Genomic DNA, 24,956 nt, shown 5'->3' with positions numbered 1-24,956 from the left:
AATAACTTGACCCAGACAAAAAAAAATAGAGATGGTAATTAGTAAACATCATACCTTGTCATTCCCAGCTCCAGCAAGCTGCCAAATCTCGATGACTCGGGTTTTTGTTCATTGCTGACTTCAGGTTCTAGGCTAACAACACTTGACAAGCTTTGGAAATTTCTCTTCCTTGGTTGTTATCCACAGAAAAGTAAAAATCATCCCAAACCTACAAGAGTCATTGAATGTGAAAGAGAAAAGCTTTTAAGACACAACTAAGTCCAACTGTGAAGTGTCCCTTCTGTGTCACTGCCCAGCCTACCTGACATCAGCTGCTGCTTCAGTCTGAGCCCCCGGCACAAGAAATGGAGCAAGAGCTGTGTGATGGGAGACAGCTGTGCTGAGGCCACTGCTGTGAAATGACTTCTGATCTGCTAGGGAAAAACAGACCAGGAAGACATAGTAACCAGACAAACTGAGGCTTGAGGAAGACTGAAGGAAAAGCAGGATGCCTGCAGGAATCTTTTCCCTAGTGCAGGCTCCAGCTGACTTCCTGTCTGGAAGCCCAATCCTCTGCCTGAAGGCCCATTTATGAGTTACGTTCACAAATGGCAGGAACCTGCTTCATCTTATGCTGGTGGGACATGGAGGGATGAAAAAACACGGGATAAAGGAGAGAGGGAGCAAGAAGTGGTTACCGGACATGGAAATGGTGTTTTCAGTTACCACTGATTTTAAATGACACAGCTGAACTTCACCTGTGTTCAGGAAAAAAGTATTATTTTCCAATTTCTCTGTCTTGCACATCCTCAAGTTATGACAGTCAAGCTATTTCAGTGCAAAACTGAAAAAGATTTTTTAATTTTAATTTTTAATTTTTTAATTAAGCACCAACATTATAAAGAATGAAAACCACCCGATGAGGAAGTCACTGACTGAAGAATTGGTAATGGAGTTTTTTGATAGCTGTCCAAGTGAACTGTTATTAATTGATCCTGTAGATTTGGATTCCCTGCAAATCAGCTCACCACAAATGTTATCATTCAGTGCAGCTCAGCTGCTCTTTGCAAACCAATTAAGTATGAATGCTACAAGAAAGGAAATTTGGGTATGAAAACATGATTGCTTCCTGTTGCTTTAAATCACATTGCTTTATATCAGTCCTCATTATTTATTCTTATCTTTTTGCCTTTGACAGAAAGTATCATTGAGGACCTTTTCTTATAATTTCCATGTAAAAACAGAGAGTGCATTTTCCAGAAGATGCTATTATGGATTTTTTTTTTTTTAATTTAGAGGCAAAATAAGTGCCACGGCAATCAGACATTTGGCATTTAATATGTGATAAAATTTGAGACCTTCAGAGAACCATCAGCCAGATTTCAAGATTTCATTTGAGAAGGGCAGATCCATCTTTTCTTAGCTTTATAAAACTCTGCTAACTCCAGAGATTACCCTATCCCCTCACGTGAGCTTCTACAGAAGAGCACTGCAGAAAACTTAGAACACATTTTTTCTTGCCATCTCTCAAGATGTCACAGAGCCCTAGACTGGAACTCTTTTCCATTTTAATATGGTTCACTGAAAATATTGTTATAGACACAAGCTAAAAGCCTGAAACACTACAGGCAACCAGATGCCTAAGAAATGTTTCAGGAGAAAGGGTTTCACCTGCTCCTGAGCCACATCAGTTTTTCCCAGCTTAAAGTAGCTGCTCATCTTCTTAAGTATTCTTGGTGTGCTTGGAAAGAGCTGTCAGCTTCTCTCACACACTGTTTTGTTGACTATTTATTGGAAAAAATAGCTCTGGAGGGAACCTCACATGTGTCATTTGTCAGTTCTGTTCAGTTCTTATTTAAAGGCATGACTCACTGAGCTGAGGTATACAGCATAAATAAAAAGCATGTCAGACAGCAAGTGCTAGGTTGGCCTGGTATCCCTTTTTGTCCTCTGCTCCTGTCACTTAAATCCCAAAAATTTTGCTTTCTTCTGACCACCATGCAGCTCTCAACCCTCTGGGAATGAGAAGAGAAAGCCCTAACCTTTTCCAGTACCACAGTCCTTTGGGAATCTGGTATAAATAAGTAGCTATTATTATTATTTCACTGCCCTGTCTCAGACCTCTCATAGGTAGCCCATGGTAGCCAGGCTGAGCCTTCCCTGTCACAGGGGCTGCCCCAAGTGAGGGCTGGCACAGTGGCACCACCAGAAAGGATACCTGAAATGTGAATGAGCTCCTAAGAAACACTGCCAGGTAATTAAAACTGTAATACTGTGATGACAGACAAGGCAAATACCCCTGAACAAAGAGATTCCTTAATGTTGTCACAGGCTGAGCGTAGTAGCGTCAAAAACTTGCTCTAGTTAGCTGGCATGTGGGAATTACTTTATACTTTTTTATTTTAGGTAGATCCATTCCAGACATGCCTTTTCCAGGTATTGGATTTACTATGCTTAAAACATTTTCAATGAATGCTTCTTTTGGCTGAGCCTGAATTCAAAGTTGCAGTAAGAGCCATTGGGTTCTTCTCTCTGTTGTGAAACAAGATAATACACCTTTGAAAATAGGCCCATGTTGTACAGCTGGGTAAAGGAAATTCCTTCCCACCATGCATCTGCTAGCCCTTATTAAACTACTTAGATTGGCACATCAGGACCACAGTAAATATCTCTCAGTTTTGAAGTCTATCATGGGGTAAACACAAGCACCATCATTTACTAATGAAACTGAGTTCTGGGGCAATAAAGTTTTCATTATAGCAAACAAATGGATACTTATTAACTTTGACTCAAGTTTATGCATTACTCTGATTAAAAAAAAAAAAATTAAATAATTGGTAGGAGGACCAAATCAGCTTTTTTGTGTGTGTGTGTGTTAACCTTGTACACAATGCCTGCCCTTGGAAAATAATTCTCCAGTTTCCTTTCAGCAAACCCATGTAACTGTGTGCCAAAATGGGATTTCATTTGGTCAACCTCGATTACTTAACTGGGTCTTTTCACTGATTTCTACATGCCAAAAATTGCAGCTCAAAGAATATGGTTTGTTTCAAGGAGCTGTGGTAGCAGCCTTTCCCTAAATTAGCAAAGTTATTTCAGTTATCACATTTGTTATCCCAGAATAATGATTAGGATCTGGTACCGTTGCCCATGGTACACAATCTGTACTTATGGCTGGCATATTTCCAGTAAATAGTTTGACAGCTACAGCTACCTAACAATAAATATTCTTCCCAAGACTGAAAACTTCAGTACATGCTTTCTTTCTCTTACAGTTCATGACTAATTTCTAATACAAGACTGATTGCATTCTCTCTTCAGGTTTTTACATACGGCTCTAGTTGACACAGTGATAGTCCTAATTGATTTTAACAATATTTTCTAACCAGAGCTGGAAATGTCATCCAATTTATTTTATAGGTTTATGGTGAATTTTTTAAATGAAAAAAAATTAGCACTTGGAATCCAGTTTTGAATGGAATTTGCAGTGAAACTACAAGATACAACTCAAGTGGGTGTGTTCCAGGTACCCTACTTTCAAGTGCCATGTAACTATTGCAGCACTGGCTTACCTTTCAAGACCTTTTCCAGTAAAAACATCAGGAACAAATGCATGCACAAGTTTCCAATGCTTCTCAAAACTCTAAGTTACCATCCTTTAATTGGGGGATTTGGAGAGACAAGAAGCATTGAGAGGCACTCCGGCTTAAAAATAACCCACAGCATTTCCATTTCATGTCTCAGAAAGATTTGGCAACAATTGTTGACATGCAATTCAAAGTAACTTTGTTTTCAACTTTCAGGATGCAATTGAGGAAGCAATTGCTTTGGTGGCAAACCTGGCCTAACAAGCTCTTGATTTTGCCTCCTGCGCCCTGCTGCGCAGTTGTCTTGTGGATTCATAGATTTCAACCCTACCACTGAGACAGCAGCCAAAGCACAGAGATTTAAATGAGGATTTAAAATTTTTCAGGAATATGTGGCTGATGCCATTACCTTATGAAATTATGAAATAATTTTTTTAAAGGTTGGGACCAAGATCTTAAACTGGCTTTGGAAGCTGGCAAGGACATCCTGCAGGACTGTGAAGGTAGCAGCAGTATATTTTTGGAAAATAAGTTTTGAAAGAGTCAGGTAAGTTTCTTTGGTTCATGTGGACAACAGATACCATCTTCCTATACACATCCAGTGATACAACTGGAGGTGACCAGTATATGCATGACCACTGCTAGGTCCAAACAATGAGGACTTTTACAAAACCGAAGGATCAGGCTTTTTGAACACCTGTGGCTAGCAATAAATTCAACAGGAATGCCAGGAGTCTTCCAATTACAATCAGCAATGCTTCAGTCACACCAGGAAATGAGAAAAACAGCCAAGAATTTGAATTTGCCAACTGCTTCTAACCTCAACATTTGTATACATGCAGATGCTATTTCTGCCAGGAAACTGGGAAAACTTGGTTTTGGTCATGAAACCTTTTTACTTCCATGATAACTTTCCTCCCAAACTTCAAATTATTATTTTTTACTAAGAAAAGGCAGCTCAGAATAAATTATAGAGACGGTATCTACAGAGCATTCATTTCAAGAGATAATCATTCTCACTTTGCCACCAGCAGAAACTTAATGAAAACAGCAGGTGTTTGGCAATGTCTTGCAGACTTCACATAAGCCTGGCCCAGGAGATGTCACCAATCCTGAGAACCACAGTAAGAGTAAAATCCTTGAGGCAATATTCCTTCCTTCTCTAACTTTTCAAACTTTTGAAAACAGCTAACAACAACAACAAAAAGTCAGTAAGAGTGATTTCTGCAGGCATTCCTAGGTTTGTTTTCAGCTGAAATTATTTCCCCAGGAAACAGCACTTATTTGTATGATTCCAATGGCAGCTAGCTGCTGGAACCACTTCTAATTACTATCCTGTTCTTCACTGGAAGGTGTCTTTTCCACAGTGCCCTCATGTTTTTACAGGTGGACCTTATCTAAACTTCTTCCCCTTAAAACTGGTTATGTTTGGCAACAGAAAAGAGACAAGGGGAAATGACTGACCACGTTTAAATCTTTAATCTCTCAGCCCAGTGAAAGGCAGTCCCTGTTTTTGAGCTGCTTAAATAACTTTGCTGCATTCCCTCTGAGAACAGTGTCCTCCCATGCTGGAACCTGAGTGGAACATGAAGAGTCTGCATATAAAAATTGATATAAACACACATTGTCAGGCAGAGAGAAAAGCACGTGGAAAATAAGGTATCCTCAGTGCTTTGGAGACAGTGAGACGAATTAGCACCACCAAGAGAGTTGAAGTCTGAGAACAGAGCAGGGAGAGAGAACAGTACCATGCTTACCATTACCATCCATTTTGGAAGCATTAACTCCACATATTTTCACTTGTCAACACAATCAGTCACAGAGGAGCAAGAATAACCCTTACAGCATTATGTTTGCAAAACTGTAATCAAAGCTTCCAGTTTTCTTCTAGTTTACTGAGTCAAATAAGTTTTGAACTATTAGGCTGGACTTAAGTAGTTTATTTTTCATACTTCTCCCTCAGGGAAACACCTCTCTTACAATGTGCTAATACTTGCATTGACAAACAGGGTTTTTCCTAGACCTGAAATGTCCCAGGACTTTTTTACAAAGTCAGGCTCACTTCTCAGAAGAAGGGCTTCTCTTGAAGTGATTCCCTCTCTGATTCATTTCCTCATTTAAGTCTACGCAGTGGCAGGCTATAAAGCCCTCCTAAAGCTGTTGGTGAGATCACAGTGATCTAACTCACCCAGTGGCTGCGATGGTACAGAAAGGTTGCTGAGCTCAGACACCTGACCTCTGGCACACCAGTGGGTGAGAACTGCTCCCAAATGGAAATGTGACCACCCATACTTGTGACTACATTTATTTCTGATCCTGTCCATGAAGAGGGCACTGCTCATATTCTAATGCTCTAGGTCAGTGAACACAGGGTGAAGGACAGCAGAGTAAGTACTGTTTGCTGTCACAGAGCTGTGACAAACTAGGGAACTGCTGACTCCTGCAGTGATGCTCACTTCCATAAGCTCACTGCTTTCAGGAAAGGCTCCTTTTCCCTGAAAGAGGCTTTTATTTGAACACTGGGCTCCATTAATTTTGAACTAGGTACCATCCTCCCCACTGCTGAGTTGAAGAATCACTGCTTTTATTTCTGCCTGAGATTTGTAGCTGCTGACAGACTCTTCATGAGATATTTCTTGAAATTTCAGTCATAAGAAGGCATAATCATTTCTGATTTGTTAAAAGCATATATTGCCATGACAACCTAGCATCTCTTTTTCTTTAAAAAAAAGCCAAAACCAAACCAGTAATAAGGTTATCCTGCTTTACATTTATAGCCACCTCTGCATATTTGAAGTCAATCATCTATAAAGCATTAGGAAATACTTAAATTGCTGGAAATTTTTTTTTTAAATTTTCTTGTTACTGAGCACTTCTACAAAAGTCTGTATCAAAACAACCCTCTGGTGGCAGCAGCAGTTTTGATGGTAACTTTGTGCTGTCACCCACAACTCAAACCAACCTATAAAAAGGAGTGACCCCTCTCCAAGAAGCACACTAGGAGATTATGTTGGCATTCAACAGCTTCTTCATGTGCAAGGGCAGGTGTCATTTTCTTTCAGGAAGGATTTAGAGAAGTTGAGTGGCAATAAACTATGAAAACATTCTGCACTCTCAGTTCTTAGATAGAAATGCATCAACATTTGCTTCGCCCTATTTGGTACAACTAAACGCTTCCTTGGCTTAGGGACTTCATAGCAGCACCAGGATCCAGACAGTAATGCTGCCTAGGGAGGACACTCCCTTTCCAGCTCAGAGAGCCTGCAATACCCACACCTCACCTTCTCTTGGGCATGTTTTTTAATAAGCACCACAGGGGCTTTTATAGACATGACTTAGAGGCCATCTTATCTAATTAGTAAGGCAGGGGTTCACCAATACGTTTACTTCCAGCTACAAGTTTCCAAAAAACACAGGAGGACTTCAACACGTTTCAACACATGCTGCAGATCATAACAACACCCCTGCTTTGTCTCGACAGCAATCACAGAAAAAAAAATACTGGAGACAGTCCAAGATTTCCAGCTGGTCAGATACTGCCTTGCAATTAGTTTCAAGGTCTTGAACAGCATTTTTATCCCCAGAAAGGACACATAAGATCAAGTCCAATCCCTAACCCAGGCTACCACTAAACCATGTCCCTACATGGCACATCCACACATCTTTTAAATACCTCCAGGGGTGGTGACTCCATCACTTCCCTGAACAGCCTGTGCCAGGGCTTGACAACCCTTTGGGTTACATCCAACCTGAACCTCCCCACATGCAACTTGAGGCCATTTCCTCTTGTCCTGTGTCACTTGTTACCTGGGAGAAGGGACCAACCCCCACCTGGCTACAAGCTCCTTTCAGGCAGTTGTGGACAACAATTAGGTCCCCCCAAGCCTCCCCTTCTCCAGATTAAACACCCCCAGTTTCTTCAGCTGCTCTTCAGACCCTTCACTAGCTCCATTGCTCTCCTTTGGATGCAGAGAAAAGGACCAAAAGTAAAGGAAATGGGAAAGAAAGAGTTACTCTGAGTCATTCATCTCTGTCGCAAAAAAATCAAAGTTTCCATTAAATTAAGGGGGGTGGGGGGGGGGGGGCGGGAAATCACTTGTTCCTTAAATTGAAAGATTAGTTAAGAATTTTATTTCATTTAAAAGTTCTTTACGAGGGAATGTTAGCTCTGCTCTTGGAGGCCATTATTCTTACAGCTTAGAATTACATCTTGCTGATGGGCGTTCAATACAATCCACCTACTCCCCTGGTTCTTCTTAAAATTCAACTGCAGTTATTCATGTTCCCATAAAGGAGAGGTACAGAATTATCAAGATATACAAAAGAATTACCAGCCACTAAAAATAATTAGATCCACCATCAAATGCAGCTTCAGAAAAGCTTACCGATTCTTAATTGCTTTCCTCCACAAGTGGCCGCCTGCATTGCACAGCTCGCACTCATTAGCCAGTGGCATTTCTGTCACCTCATGGGGCGCCATCGTGTGAGCAGCACAGCGCCGGCTCCTCAAAACTGCGGCAGCTCCAGCCGAGGTGTGGATTGAGCCCTTCACTGGGATTATCCAAGGCAATTGGCTTTGAGCGCTCAGCCACCACATCGTGGGCGGGACGGCTCCCAGGCAGTGCAGCAGCAGCACCACCCTCTGCAGAGACCACAGGGGGCTGGAGGCTCCATAGGTGGGCTCCAGGCTATGGAGAAGTGTCCCTGGAGAAAGATAAGGGCATAAACTGCCTTTGGAAAAAGACGGTGTTCTTTTCATTTTTTTTCCTGTTCCACTTTTCTAGTCGTATCCTCTCACAAAATCCAAGGGAAAAAAATCAACTCCCCTCTAGTTTCCCTCGGACTCACCTACACAAAGCCCGGAGAATTTAATCTGAAGTGCTGCAGCTATCAGGAGGCTCCTGTTTCCCAGACAGGGACAAGACAATTACTCCTGAGGTGGCAATAGTAGCGGAGAAGTGATTGAGTGACATAAGCCCTGACAGTTCCAGCAGGAGAGCAACTTCCCAGGCTTCAGAGAAAGGTGGAAATCTGACAGATCCCTGTGGGGAAAATTCACTTCCAGCTCATCTCAAAGATGATGCTCAAAGCATATACATGGAGGCAAAAATGTCAGGGAAACACCAGAAAAAGAACCCTTTGTACCACCTCAAAGGTCTGTCCCCCTGGAGTCTTGTGCCTCACCTCCAGCTAAGTTCAGCCCCAGTGTGTCAGAGGAAGGCAGGAAAATGGATTCTGTACCACTCACGGCTGAGGAATGAAGTGTTCCTGGCCATGACAGGAGAGCCACCACAGGAATTTGTCTTAATACAGACTCACAGTGACTAAATGGAAAGCAAGGGAAGCAACTCCAATTACCTCATGTAATCACAATTTGAAAATGCTGAACATAAGAGCTTAATTCAAATAATGAATTCCAGTTTTAGCTTGCATCTGTGTTTTTTAGCAGTTTGTTGTTTCCAATTTTCTCAGAAACCATTGGAATTTGCAAGTAAAACAGGAGCATAGACACTATTGAAACCAGTGCTACTGTTCTCAAAACAAGAGGTCAGCTTTACATATACACATGTTAAAATAGCAGCCATGGAGCTCAACACATACTTATTGCATGGTCAGGTGATATGTTGTTTAAAAAGTGCAGGTTATGTTCCAATTCCCATTGAAATCATACCACCATAGCATTTAATATTTACTAATTAAACCAACACTACTTTATGACTGTTCTGCAGAGTTCCTCAGGAGCATCACAAGCACGCACAAGTCCCTCAAGGTAGCATTTTCTATTTTCCTTGTCACGCTCAGAACCTGCCTTTTCCTGGGCAGGCACAGGTGTGCCCTGTACAGGGGGCTACTTACACGATTCCCTGGCAACGTCTTCTTTAAATTTCCTTCCTTGCTCTTGCTTCTAAATGAGCACAGGCTTTGTGCACACTCACTCCCAGACTTCAGCAGCTACAAGGTCACCCAGATTATCTTCTTTTCCTTTACTGGGGGCTGAGGTAATTCAGTTACCTCGGGTTCACCTTCAGCCATGAACACATGCAGTGTGTAACACACACCCTCTGCTCCCTCAATTTACATCCATAGTACACGGTCTCTACTTCTAAGAAGACATCTCAGAGATGTCTTGCATTCTAAAAAATGGTTTATAGATTTTTAAGCTTTCCATACTTTAAAACAGACCTCCATCCATACTCCATGTAAACAACCCATGCATATCCTGCTTGCATATAAACTAGGAATTCCACTGAATTCTCAGGGAAACTAACAGAAAAGCAATTGTTCAAATTTACATTACATTTAACTTGAAAGTGCTTACTTCTGGTTTTTGCTAGGATGAATTTCCTCATATCATTACTTTTAAGAATGCAAATGATGTTTCTTTACTGCTGATCATCTTTATTTTTCTTTATAGCAATAAAACATTAAATATTCACACACCTACGATTTCTGAAACTTCCCTGCCTTTGGAATCTACATAAAAAAACTCAACCTCTACTCTTTTTAAAAGAACATCCTGTTTGTAAAACATAACCAGTTCCCAGGCCTCGAAAGCAGCATCCCTTTCCACAGGCCGATGGATGAGAACCATAACAACACACGATGCCCATGAGTTGCTTGGCTTCAGCAAAGACAACACCACGCACATCACACCAGCCTCCGGCCGGAGTCAACCAAACAGGCTCAACTCCTGTTCCTGGGCAACTTTGGAAATTAAAGGCTTGGGTGAAATTCTTCTCTTTTCATCTGCTGGGCTAAATCAGTGTTTTCACTGGCTCTGGCTGGCCGAATTTATTTATTGGTACATTTGTCTTTGCACTGCCGGGCAGCAATTGCAAATCTAATTATTGCTAAAGTGGCTCTTGGGGCTTATGCACAGGTGTTTTGCTTAATATTAAATCTAAATAAAAAACTCACTAGCAGGGACCTGTTCATAACAATTTGTGACATGAATGCTCTCAAGGAGAAAAGGCACAGCTTTCAGCCCCCTCTCCCCTCCAGTCCCTTGTTATTTAATTCTACAGGCAGTAGCACTGTGCAAATCAGCAATCGTCATCACACCATTTCCAGGTAACAGTTTTCAGAGTTGCCAAGCAAGAGTGCTCAAGTGGGGCTTTCCCTCTCTAGCACTGCTGACAACAAAAACCCAACTGATTTGTGAAGCTTTATCTCAATGGGACAGCTTTGCTCATTTTCCTCAAGCCGTGTTCTCAGTAACATCTATATAGTCCCACAGATGCAACTGTCAAGAATAATAAATAATTCCATTCAAAAAGCCTGAGAAGGAATTGAACAAAAGCCAAAATGCTTAAAAAGCAATTTAAAATGTGTTTGCTACTCTATGAGGCACACCTTTTTTTCTAAAAATACATAAATACGCAAATACAACAGAAATTGCCCTTTTAGAAATAGCGTAGTGTTTCTAAGTAACACCACCAGCATAAAAGTCTTGTAGTCTTGAAACAAACAAATAAAAAGAAGTGCTGGAGTCTTCAGAGCTTGACTCCAAAATTGTGATGCAAAGAGCACAGCTGTGACCAATAAAAATATACTCTAGACAGTGTTAACACTCACTGTTCTTCATCCCATGCTTCCAGATTTATATTAAATCTCTGTGTAAGTTAGAGGGGTCTTAAACGAGTTATTAGCTCATTTATTAGCAGCTGTGCTTCTCTAGCTTTCATAGTAATTTATATTACCTGATTAGAAAGTTATGCTCAGAGAGTTTTTAAATTTTCAAGCTTTTGCTATTTCAGGGAAATACGAATGCAGAAGACAGGAGAAGAATAAAAATATGTAACAGTTTCTTTTGCTGACTTTAATGAGGTTTTTGCTTAAATTTTAGCTTCTTCAGAGTCCTGGCTGTCTTTACATATTTTTAATCAGTGATACTCCCCTTCTAGCCCCATTCCTGATTGCTTTGCCAGAGGAACAGGAATAACCCTCCAAAGAGCCTCCTGTTGCTGCCTTCTACAAGGTAATGAAAATAAATGCCCATAACAGGTTTTGCCACTTTTTCAGTCTAACAAGGAAGAAAAGCAAATTTCAAACAATTTGGCCAGTGATCAGCCATCTTCCACAGGTTTTTGTCTGATTCAATTACATTCATTCAACCAAAATCTAAGGTTTACAGGCCTTTTTCCATCATGAAACAGTTCTTTAGTCTTTCCCTTAAATAAAATAAACTTGACCAATAATTCACAAAGGTGGCAATTTCATTTTTTAACCAGTGAACAGGCAGGAGAGACATCTACTTCAGTCTGCAGATGAATTTATTATCAAGAAAAGAAGGTGTCTATTCCTTCTTTCATGGAATGAGCTTCTCCTGAAATAAGTACCAACCCAAATCCTTTAGATATTTTTGTTCTAGAACAATATTTAAAATCAAAAATCAGGGAGAGGCGGGGGAGGAACTTTAACTGTACCATGTCATGACTTAGTTTGGATTCTCAATACACTCAGAATGTAAAAAAAAATTGAAATATCCGTTTTAGAAAGAGAAAAATGGAGAAACAAGATACTGAAAATGTACTGTAAATACCACTGGCACTTAAGCTGTCTATTTTTAGGGATGGCTGCAATTGATTTAGCTGGGTTTTTTTAATAATGAATCAACAAAACAATGAGTAAGGAATAAGAGTACAGATTAGAATAGCAGTTATAAGAGACAGTATGTTTTCCATGATGATAAAAGCTACAGAAATGCCTTATTTTAGCTCTTGTTGATTAATTATCAAGTAGGACATTATAATACCGTTAGAAAATTGCTACGTTTATCATAATTCTTTCAGTAGTGTCAGTCACATTTGTACTGTTATTGAACCATAGGTATTTCTGTTTCATTACTGTGGCTAGAAAAATGTATATGGGCTAAAACTATAGTTAACTAGAGAGAAAACTGTGTTTCAGCATAGAAAATCATCTTACTAGTAATACTTTCTTCCTCAGATTTGTGTGCATAATACTGAGTTTCAACATCAAATGGAAAATACTTGGAGAAAATACAGTGATTAGCCTGAAAGCATAACTGGCAGTAGAAACCCACTGAGAAGATCACAATTTTTTCCCAGAAAAATGTGCAAAGTCAACAAATTTGTGATTCTAGCCGGGGCAGGAGGTAATGGTCATTTGGGTTTTTTGAATGTTTAAAGAAGGTATAATCAAACTTGTTCTAAATCTTCTGGGGGAAACTGGAAATCAGTTCAATGTCCCATCTCAAAAAAAAAAAATGCACCCAGAAAAATGACTGCTGACAAGTCCAGGTGCTTATCTGAAATTACTCAATTGCCTCAGTTTGTAATGTTTGAGTAGAGGCTTCTTGACAGCTTCACATTCATGATTTCAGAGCCTTTCACTTCTGATCTAAGAGTATCTGGAAGAATAGTCTTTCATGATACTTCACTCTATCCACTTTGTCCAGCTCTGATAACAGCAGATTGGTAGACAGAGAAAGCAATTTTCTGCACATTATAGAACTTCAGAAGAAATTTAAACAAAATTTCACTCTAAAAATGAGTAGAAAATTCAAGTTGTGACTGGAGTGAGAGACTCATTTATAAAGTCAGCTAGCTTGGTTCTCAAGCTAGAGTCTCACACTCTTCCTGAACCATTTCCTTTGTAAAAGCCTCACCTTTTTAAGAAACAGATTTTAAATTAGCTTCTCTGAGTGCCAAAAAGGGGGATGTTAGTCAGTCTCTGTGAGGAACCATGAAAGAAAACCTGAAAGCATTCTACAGAGCACTGGGGGAGAAGGACATCTCATGTACTGCTTAGAGCCATGGCATTGCCAGGAGAATGAATGAACTTCACACAAGTCTAAGGAAACACAACTAGACAAGGTAAGTCAAAGGCATGAGAGTGAACATGGAAGGTGTCCTCACATGAGGAGATTCAACTCACCTTCTGACGTGATTTCATCAGGTCTTTAAAGATTAAGGTTTTACTTCAGGGCAACTGAGGGTGGTTTTGGCATCAAGAACTTTGAGCAACTTTACCACTGACCTGCAGAAGAAAGACAAAGTGAATCTTTTAATCATCAGCTTATCCCTGTCCCTGGATAGCTGACCTGCTCACCTACTCCAAACCATTTATATTTAATTATGGAGGACTCCTGGTCCAAACCAATTTAGGATTAAAAAACAAGCCAATGTGATGTAGTGTACTCCACATAAGCAATGCAGAAATACTCCTTACCTTTGGGCCAACTGCAGAGTGAAAGGCAGCCTGAATTTCCCATATCCCTCCCACTAAGCTCTGAAGCCCATATTCCTGTGGCTCTGCTTTTAAAATCCTGTTTCTTTGTACTTTTATGAATTTAGAAGGCAGGTAGCTATCAAAATATGAAAAATATTTTCTTCTTTACCACATAAAGTAGATCAAAAGAGCAAAACATTAGCAACTCATTCAAGTATTTCAGTGAACAGCTCATCCAACAATGATTTTTATGCATTTTATAGCCTCCTATAAATTCTCAATATAAAATCTGATTGACAGTTCTTACAGAGACTTTAAAGAGGTCAGAGTTTTTACTGAAAAATTAGAAATATTGTTCAGTTCATATAAAAAGGTAACAAAAGAAAATCTCTAATAGCAAAAGCCTGAAGAACCAGACACTTTATCAATTAAATGGAAAGCACAGCCTAACAGATTCATTTATTCCAGGAAATAGTCATGTTGAGTTTATCTTACTGCCAGAAAGAACCTTTCAAAAGGTACTCACGTAACAAAAGAGTAAATGCAGCTTGCCAAATAATTAGGTAGGTACAGAGGAAATAGCCAGCATTTTTGGAAGTCATAAAAATTGAAAACCAGCAGTAGCCATTACACTTGATTTAAGAGAGCTTCAGCTCTCTGGGAGCACACAGCCTTCATGCCTGAAGCAGACTTGCAAGCACACACCAGCACAGAGCAGCAGGATGCGAACTCCACCACAGCCTGGTTAGATTTTACTTCTCAAATAAGTTTTTAATAACTCACTGACTTCATTTCATTTCGATTTATGAGATGAATGAGAAAGGCCATTTGAGATGCGTGGTTGCTGACATCACAAGCAACTCAGCAATTGTAGATTCTTCATTTGTAAGGAGATCAAACTGCCAAATGCAAGGACGTGGAGAAAGCAGCAGACTGGGGGGGGAAATAAGGTGTATGTGTGACTACAGGAAGATCATTTGCTATCAACAGCTGATAAATTCTGCCACGTACATGCAGCATCACCCAGTCTCCTCATGCTCCTCTTCACCACCATTGCCTAACACATGGAAGTTGCACAGACGGTTAAAAAGATCCCCAGAGCTCATGGCCAAACCGTGAGCTTGGGAAGGATTCCTCTTCTGTGCCCTGGGGCACGACTAGCCGTACATAGTATTCTTGACATGTATTTCTGCACCCTATTCTTAATGGCTTCAGAGCCTGACAGATTTCAGTCTTTCCAATCCTTGCTAACATGTCTGAGTATTTACCTGTTAAAAGTCCAAGAAAGCACCCTCTAATTTCCTTCAATTTAAGCCTGTTCATTGTTGCTTTACCAAGAGTAGCCAGGCAGAACAAGCCATTCCCTTCCACACTGCAACAGTCTGCAATTATGTGCAAAGGATGGATCCTCTAAATCCTCTCTTCTTCAAGCTGAAGAAGATCAATTTGATTAATCTTTGTCACAGGTCATGTTTTCACACTTTCAACAACTCTTTTCCTCTCTCTACACAGTCCTCAACTGGTGCACAGCTTGCTTGGATTTTGGTACCCAAATGCTCTAGGATTTGGTACCTGATCCTCTAGGACAAGCCCTAATTAAGCAGAACAACTCACTCATCTCCCACCCAGGCTAAGAATCTCAACCACATGCCCCAATAGCATTTTTCTTTTTTACAGTGTTCCTGGAAACTGTAATCTATTTCTGTACAAACTCTCCACAGCCAGCTCTCCCCATGCTAAGCACTGTGCTTGGAATTCGTAGTGTTAATGAATTTTTATTCTTTTCAAACTCCACCTTCTGTTTGAAAAGATCATTTCAAACAAATCCTGAGCTTTTTATTCTCCCATATACTTGTGGCACCTAGTGTGCTCGGAGGATTTGAACAATATCATTTCCAGTTCCTTGTCCTAATCATTAATAAAAGTCGGACGTGTGATACCAAGGAACATATGGATTCAAATCCACTCCCCCATGCATAATCAGATAGCGAATTTGGAATGTAAATGAAGGCTTTGTTTTGTACATTATTACTCAGCAGCACTGAGATTTTAGCTCCTCTAAAACAAAACCAACATTGAATTATGAGCATTTCTCTCTCTAATGTTTTATAATTTCAACTTTTGTGCTCTTTTCTATTCCATTTACTGAGCTGCTGCCTTATTGTATAACTCCCTACCTCAAAACGTGCATCACTGATACAATGCAGTTATAATAATAATTGTTGAAATATAAAGATAGTTTGAGAAACTAGCTTCTCACTGACAATGAAGGCCGTTGTTTAAGAGTAAGAAAAGCAACTCACAAAGATGCTTCTCAGAGAAAATTTAGTTTTTATTTCACCTAAGAACAGTTAGTCAAGAATCTTTATATTCCTCTAATCCTCTCTCAAGGTTATCTCACAGATGTTCAGAAATTAATTGAAACTAACAGTGACAAAGTAGAGAAAGCTTTTGCTTCTCGAAGTGATTTTTAAGTGGCAGTTAACTCTCATAATCTCTGTGCACAGCCAGAAGCAGGTACAGGCATGGCCCAGAATAATTTAAGCACTCGCAGTACTCACAGAGACTGAGTTGCATCCAGCCTTGAGAATCCCGCAAAATAAATGAAGGAAGAGCAGGCTTCTCTCAGGCGCCTGAGGCAGAGGAGAGCGTTTCCTGGATGTTACAGCCTAGCTGCTCTCCTGCCAGTGGCACTGGACAAAAGGGCTGATACGGCTGTGTGAGCCCCACAGCACGTGGGAAGCCCACCCACAGAAGGTGGGGTCTCAGAGCACCACTTCTAGGTGCATTTAGGGCATTGATATCACCAAGGCAATGATAAAGGTCCTTCAGAAAACTCAAAATCAGATCAGATACATCCACAGTTTTATCTATCACCCCTCTGCTTCCGTGGTGAGGAGCAGCAGCTGTCTAAAGCACCATTTGGCAGCACTGTCCAGCAGTGGACAGGCAGCACAATTTCCCATCTGACTGGGAGCAAGAAGTCAGCTGTAACACACAAATCAACCAACCAGACAGAAGCCTGCTGCCAGCCCTTTGTGGCCAAACAGGGAATCGCAAATCAGGCCAACGAGCTGCTGCTGCAGAAACACCTCAGGCAGCCCTAAGGCCAAGTGAAGTACGAGCCCAGCTGTCAGCTGTGCAAGAAGGGAGCCCACTCCACAAGTTCCTCAGGAGGAAAACCAAAGCAAGACTGTATGGTTAAGCCATTTTATTGGGAGAGGAAAAGGTGGGTTGCATGGGAAAATCGCAGTGGGAAAAATCACATTTCTACCACAGATACCAAATGTGTACTGTAACAACCTATAAGGTTAAACAGAGAAAACATCTGAAAGCTAAGTGCCAAAGCTCTGATCTCACTGCAAGATGTCTGAGGAACTATGAAGCCCAAATAAAGGTGAGTCAGACTCAGAGTCTCAATTCTGCTAGATGCTCTGAGAATTGTACTCTAATGCAGGCTACACACTGTGTTAAACAAAGCTCTCAACACACTCCATCAAAGTGAACTTTGCAAAAGCTACCAAAGGGGCTGTCAGCCCATGATGAGGTTTGTAACAGCTTAAAACACAATAAGGGAGCTAACATTAAACATAGCACCAATTTCTTTTTTCTCAAAATGAAGAGATATGGTCATTTAAAGTAAGAGAGAGAGACAGACACAGATGTATGCAAATGTATGCAGACAGAAAAATAATTGGAGGTCAGAGACTTATTTGCCTAGATCCCACTCGAACTTGCAAAGTAGTGTAGTGCCAGACATGTGAGACACAAGGACAAGGAGAAAGGTCTCTGAAAGTGCCCAAAACAGCTGGAGGGACTGTGAAGCACAAAGTTGTGCTGACCAGAGTATGGTATAATCAGGAAGGAGACTACCTGACTAAAAATTTATGTATTACCTGTATACCCAGAAAAACCCAGTAATGATGAAGGGAAGGAAATTATAACCTCCAGCTCACTATGTACTGCTGGGTTTCCTTCCTTTCTTCTCATAGACTGCAGACTAACAACTTCTTCAGTTCAAAAGACTTTTTGTCCCTAGATTTGAAGTGCACACAGATTAAGAAAAGCAACTAAATTCAACCATCATACCCTGGATATTTTTTTCCTCTAAATATGATTTGGCTGTTGGTCTGTACAATTGAGTCAGTGTCAGTAAATGTTATAGAGGCTGACTCACAGGGATCAGTCAGTCCCAAGCAGTTTCTGTTTGAAGAGAACATTTGGTAAAATCTCACCTTTTATTTGTGACCTTTTCCCAAACGAAATATAATCTTACAAATAATGCTGTTATTCAAATGCCTTTCCTTTATATCAAGATAAGAATCTCCAACTATTTAGAAGCTGTTTCAAATAGACATTTTCAAACCATTAAAATACACAAATAGGTTGCCTCTGATCTGTTGTTTTGGCTACTGAACACCTGTCCTTCATTTAACAAGGCTACACAACAAAGTATATTTGTTTCTCTGCCCTCCAAAATCAACTTTCACAGCCACTGCAACAGGAAAACTTCCTTGGGATGTGGCCAAAACAAGCAAAAAAAAGCAAATTGTTTGTAAAACCAGTTCTGTAATCCTGGCTTACTTTCATTGAGCTGTGCAGTCACTGACAGACTGCTAGTAACAACTAAAAGGTCTAAATCAGGGCCCATTTTTTCATAACTGTCAGCACATTTGCCTGCTGTTACTTCTCTCCTAATAACTTTTTCTGCCCCATGTTTATCCCCCTAAGCCATATGTCATGATCAGAAACAAGACTGTACAACTCCAGGGTAAGCAAATGTAAAAGACTTTGAGTCAATACAGAAGCCAAAGTTTTTGATGGCTGACACGTCAGGAACCCCCAGAAGTCCAAGCTCAGCTTTACAACTGCTTTTTATATTTTCCAGGCTATACTACATCTAAGTGGATTTCTCTTGCTCCTTTGGGCACACTGAGCACAGAACACTGATCACTTACAGTTTCATTCAACCATCTCTCATTTGCATAACTTGCATTTATTAATCATACAGATTTTGGTTTTTCTCCATCTGGAGGGACAGCAGATTTGGCAAGTCACCAGCAAACTGGCAGTGGCTTTCCTGGGGCTGTGACCAGAGCTGTAGAGGCCCCCTTAATGAAGGAAACAGTGACAAAACCCAAGCACGTGCTGGTCAGCTGGAAGCAGTAGCCAGACTGACCCTGTTCTCAGCCATGTGCCACCATTAAACACCTTCCCCATACCCAAGGTTCCTTTGTACTGTTCTGAGTCCCTGACACTTTGAAAGAAACTGTCATGGGTTAGCAAGCATAGTCCCGGAAACGATGTTCTTGCAAAGGGGTGCTTAGAGCTTCCTCTGTGACCTGACAGAACCCATCAGCTAACCAGTTTGAATATGGACAATTCTTTAGCAAAGCTCAGTGCAAATCTTTGCTCCTCACAGTCAAACACCCTACTCTTTTTTGGACCAGTTGACCCACTTATCATCAGAATGAAGTTTTGAAGTGACATGCCACATCTCACACCAAAAATACAGTTTGATTCCCGAACAACTTGATCCAACCACCTTCACTTTAGATGCTCTGGTTTAATTACAAGAGACACTTTTCCAAGAGACAGTAAAAGTGAAGCTAAAGAATGAAAATACTTGATTTTTTTCCTTCCTTATGAACTTTCACACATACTTACAAAAAAACAAAGTGCAGAATTTGGCTGATGCTGTATCTTAGGAAACAGATCCCAGGCCAACGTCACAGTTCTACTAACTATAACATGTTCATAAAGAGTTCTTGGAAAGCAACAGCAATATTGCAGTCTGTCTTAGGGTAGAAAGGTCTCTGAGCTGGCTTCAGCCTGGTAACCAGAAGCAGATTCACTGCAGCAATAATACAGCCAAACAGATTAACCTGCATTGAGCTCTGTGCTGGCAGAACCACACTGCCTGCTCAGGTGAAGGGGCTCCAGCACCTGCTGAGGTGCCAGCAAGCTGCTACAGTAGCTACCCAAATTTTTGTCTGGTTTTCTGGCTCATTATGAAAGGAAGACCATCTATTTTAATTATAATTTCAAAATTCTTATGCACACACTTGAACTTGGGATAGGGGCAGTTTTAATTTGTTTCAGGGTTGATTCATCTAACACTGATCATAACAGAAGACAGTTGATGCTTGAAGAAGAATAACCTAGGTATCCATCATCTGAAATGTTTCCTCTGAAGCATCTTATTTTGCATTATTCTTCCTCCTTTCCCTTCTTCTCCCTCCATGTAATGACAGTCCTCAGTGTAATCACTCAACAGTGTTATCAGCTCACGGTGCTTTACCTTTTAAGTAGTAAAATGGAGCTTCACTCCTTTCACACTCAGCACACTGTTTTTCTGGAGTTACTTCTTTCTCCCACAACCAGAAAACTGTTTGGAATGAGAAAGGCTGATAACAGTATTTCCGAAGGAAAAAAAACCTGGTTATTACGTTTGTCTGAAGATCTGTTTCCCTCAATATTCCAGTCTGACTTTTCAGACCACAGATGTTTGAAACCTCCACAAACCCCACTGACATTGCTCATTGCTAATTGAATTTCACGATTTCTAATGTGCACTGTTTTTTTCAGCCATTTATTCTGCCAACCTAGATTCCATATTGGGTGATAACTCCAAGCCATAAAAGTCTTACCTGTCTCCACTTGGCATACCTTCTGTCATTCCTATAGTCACTTCCTCCATAATCCTGCTTCTCCTAGTTATGCTACCTGCCCACAGTCCTTCTGGTTATCTGACTTGTTATCTATAAAGACAAATGCCAATTTTCGTGTCAAACTAAGCCGGGAGCCCACATTTACCCTGGGGCTTTACTTGCTGCTCCTACCCCTCTCCACCCCATTCACCAAAGCTGCTAACACTGTCAGTAGCCATATAAAAAACTATTTTTCTTTAGCTAAAGTATAAAAGGAAGAAAGCTCTTGGGATCCAATTTGTCTCTTGCTGGTGCAGACTGTGGACCTCTGGAGGAATCTGAACTGCACCAGGTATTTACTACCTCAGCATCCTCTACAAAATTGTTGCCTTAACTGCACATCCCTTCAGGACAGATGCAAAGCTTATCAGCTTTAGTTCTGCTGTTGCCCTGAGCCATATCAGCTCCAGCAAGAGATGTGCAGGGCAGGCAAAGTGTGATATCCAGCAGTGCCCTGAGTTTCAGCATGCTCAGTTGTCAGGGTAATTAAAGCTGTTTCACACCAGCACTGAGATGCTGCACGTGAAAACGGGACGTACAGGAAACAGTCTGTGCCTGCTGTCGGTGCTGGGCGGGGCGGGTACAATCTCCAGGGTAGAAATAAAGGAATCAGTGGGAAATAGCTGCATTTTATGGGCCGGCCCACATGGCACAACAGGAAACATTAAGACTGTACCAACTAAACTAACCCCAGGAAAGGGAGATACACGTATTTGTATCATGACAAATCTTACCCTGTAACTTGATTCAGCCATCATTGATTTATCTTGTTCTGACCATAGCAAACCAAGACCTAATTTATTATCAAATTAATCTGAAAGAAAACTTTACAGCCTTGTAGCATGTAGTACTTTCCTGTACTTGAAAGCCTCAGCACTCTTTTCAGTCATTGATTTTATTTCCCCAGATATTTTTCTTGTTAGAGATGCATATTTTATTGCACACACTCTGAAATTCCAGGAACAAAATTCTCCACGGACTTAGTAGACTTTTCCCTTCATGTGCTCACAATAGCATTTCACTGTATTAATAAAAATAGGCTCCCAAAATGGTGTCTCTGCTTAAAAGCACATTAGTCTCCCAAATTCCATGTCATAAGGGGTAGCACGCGCAGAACCTCACAGGTTAAGGGTAATGGCCATGCAGCTTTGTATTATATTTCTCAGTAAAGGAAGCAAATTCTGTGATTTTGGGATGTTATGCAAGTTTTAATTGTAAAATGTTGTGAATGACAAGTTCTTGTAATTGAAAACACTATAGCAGAACAGTGGTAGACTGGCTGTCTACTAAATTTAAAGTGAATTTTTGCATGCAATTAAACGAAAAATTGTTTTTCAGTGATTTATCAATATTTATCCACTCAATTTTTGTGTTTCTCTGAGCAGGTTTTTTTCCTACTTTAATATGCAACATGTGATTAAATTTTACAGATATAAGTCATTTTCCATCCATCCAATAACTGAAGAAAACTAATCCAATGTAAAGCATAGAAAGTGAATTAGAAAACATTTTTCATTTTACCTGTATTTTACATACTGCAACTCAAGTTAATTAAAATTAATTATAGAGTAAGAATGAAGCAGATAAACTGGCCTTGATCTTTGTGCAAGACATGTAGAAGCCTTTCAACGACAGCAATTCTTATTACATTTTCTAGCAAAAAGGAAAGCAAGAAAGGTTTTAAAGAGTAACTAAGAGCAACTAAGTGTTCCCTTGGTGCTTGGGTTTTATCAATGGGAACAATCTACAGCTGCTGTTCCACAGCCCCCACTGTCAAATGCAGTCTGCTGGTAGAGCTGGGGCCCCTATGTGTAAAAGCTAACACTGAATCAAGCAGCTTTATTTAAAAAATTTAATGAAATTTATTCTGTTGAGAAATATTCTGAAAACAATCTTTTTGAAAACTTACAAGTTGCCAGAAGCAGGGCTCTTGAGAGTCTGAAGTCCAAACAAAATACAAATTAAAAGTAACTTCTGAAAGATGGTTCCTTATCTATATTTCAAAATCTGACCCAGAATAGAGCTTTACGCAGCAGACAATCCTACTGCTGACTGCTTCTAGACTCCTCTGTTCTCAGGGACATACAATCTATATTACTGCTTGTAGAAATCATTCTAAGAGCATCGGAAAATGCATCAATTATTCATAACAAACTTTCATGAATAAGCCAGAAAACCATTTTTTAAAAGTTTATGACATTAATGTATGTTCTGTAGCTGACCTGATGTGATAAAAATAATGAAAAATAAATCAGTCACGACGCAGAGATTACCCAGCTCAGGTTTAAAGTGCTTTAAATTCTTCAATGCCATTTGAGAATAGCATCAAATAGATTACAGAGCAATGTATAAACTAGAATTAATTTCACTAAAATTTATCCAAAATTGGCATAAGGATGATCAGATTCTGTAAGTTTGTAAGAAAAAGTGCAACTACTGATGCTGTATGTAACTGTGTGGGGCAACATCAAAACGAACCCTACAAACAGAATGACTGGCTGCTCACAGAAATGCAGCCACCAAAAGCAGTTTTCAAGGAGTAAATGGCACACTCCATTCCATTATTCCAGGTTGTTTCAGCCCTCATTACAGTCATGGAAAATCGGCCCATAACCACTAAGGGAGCAAAGAACCACGTGAGGATTTTGAGAATTCATTCCTCGAGTTTAAGTTTTTTAAAAAAAATTTAATAAACCAAGAAAAACCAACCCCAAACCCCCCTAACATAATCCACCACAAAATGTATGCCTTATTTCTGAACAATTATTTTAGTCTTTTACTAGCATGTGATTGGCAGCTGATACAGCTTTGTCCTTTTTAACAACCATTTCAGACATTTTTTTCTCAGAGAAAACAGAAGTGCAGATAATCACCACTTACCATATTTTCATCTATTTTTCCTTCATATGCTGAACAATCATATGTTTGAAATGTTAGGGAATTACAGAAATTCATTACTAGCCAAAAAGTGCTAGTACTGTATTTAAACTATCTTAATTCTTTATATCACAGAGAGATTCTAATCAATTGCTATAAAAGGAGCTGAATTTGTCTCTGTGACTGGGTTCAATTCAGCTTTATCTTTTGTACTTCTTGTGACTCATCCTGATGTTGCCATACAGAAAAACCACACGGGAATGTGAAATTAACACAGCCCGAGGAGCGAGAGTTTGCGCAGTCACAGCCCCTCTGAGAGAATTAGGAGATCAACCCCAGGTTAATTTCAGTAATGCTTTTCCAGTAAGTCAGGTAGGAAGTCTGGGTAAAATGCATGAATTTCCTGAAAACTTTCTTTATGAACTTCACCTAAACGATCTACTTAGAGAAACGTCCTAGTTACCATTTTTCTAGTTATGCATTCATCCTATTAAGGGGGCTTGGGGGCAATTTTCTTGGTTCTCTTTGCCAAGAGAGCCACATTCGGGGTTTGGTGGAGGTGTTTTTTACTGTTGGGATTACTTTTAGAGACAGCTTCAATACTTGCTTATTCACAAATAATTTCTTACTGTAATCTGGGCCTACTTTGGGCTCTGAGAAGAGCTGTGTACTGTTGAGAAACCAGAGACACTTCTCTTTAAAAATCAAACCTTTTTTTTCGAGGCCTAGCAGGGCTAAGTGATTTTTTTTTTTAATTTGTAAGCGTAGAAGAAAACACTGCTGTAGAAATAAGATAAGCTTATCTTGAATCTCAGAAACCCAAGAAACTGAAGTTTGTGAAGAGAGGGAAGAAGTATTTCTTTGACCTGATTTAGCTGATGAGTGAGCTCCAGTTGCCCCTTGAGTATTATGATGCAACCAGACTGGCCTTTCCTGCAACACCACCCTTTCTGCAAAGAATGTGGCTGAGAAGCCAGATAATATTGCTGAAAACAGGAATTCCAGGGAATCAGCTCTATCTGGCGAGCAAGAGATAAAACCATGCACTCAATTTCATCTTAAGAAGCTTCAATGGCTAAAATTGTAATTTGAAAGCTTACTGATAATACAGATATATTTCACATTTACTGGGGACAGCATTTTCTGTTCCCCCCTTAATGCATAAAGGAAATACTATCTCCCATCTCAGCAACAAGCCATGCACCTATTTTCCATGACATACATATTTTTCTTCAGCATCTTACAAATCTCTGGCAAGATTAGCAAATGCTGGAAGACAGTGCATTCCAAAACTCTTAGAAATGAAAGGCAATTTGATTTTCAGTGTTCTTTTAGAGCTGGCACTCTGCAGTCCTGGTCATCCATACTAAAAAAAATGAATCCAAGCTAAAATGGTGATCAGGGGTGGAAAGCAGAGCAGCCACCTCACCAAAAGGAGAGTTAAAGACTGCCCTTGTGCAGTCAGCCTGGTAAATTAGGGAGTGGGAGGCAGGACATGACTACTTCCCACAAATACGTAAAACCCTGTGAGGAGTAAGTGCTCCTCAAGATGAAAGGCAGTTCCCAAGAAATGGGAATCCAGTGGCTGATTTTAAACTGAAAATTAGGA

At 40.2% G+C, this 24,956-nt stretch overlaps 1 long non-coding RNA gene across 1 annotated transcript in view; it reads right to left on the bottom strand.

Annotated features, from left to right (window-relative positions):
• Window positions 1-20,314, bottom strand: part of LOC116444638 — a 32,024-nt gene extending 11,710 nt beyond the window's left edge. Inside the window, exons 1-6 of the long non-coding RNA XR_004240425.1 lie at window positions 20,062-20,314; window positions 13,467-13,568; window positions 7,952-8,270; window positions 7,398-7,525; window positions 302-410; window positions 55-208 (exon numbers count right to left, since the gene is read on the bottom strand). This is a non-coding gene — a long non-coding RNA (uncharacterized LOC116444638). The remainder of the gene's footprint in view (window positions 1-54; window positions 209-301; window positions 411-7,397; window positions 7,526-7,951; window positions 8,271-13,466; window positions 13,569-20,061) is intronic.
• Window positions 20,315-24,956: the final 4,642 nt, after the last annotated feature.

This window comes from Corvus moneduloides, chromosome 5, assembly GCF_009650955.1.
Source record: "Corvus moneduloides isolate bCorMon1 chromosome 5, bCorMon1.pri, whole genome shotgun sequence".
NCBI lineage: Eukaryota > Metazoa > Chordata > Aves > Passeriformes > Corvidae > Corvus > Corvus moneduloides.
This window is presented reverse-complemented; position numbering and strand designations above follow the sequence as displayed.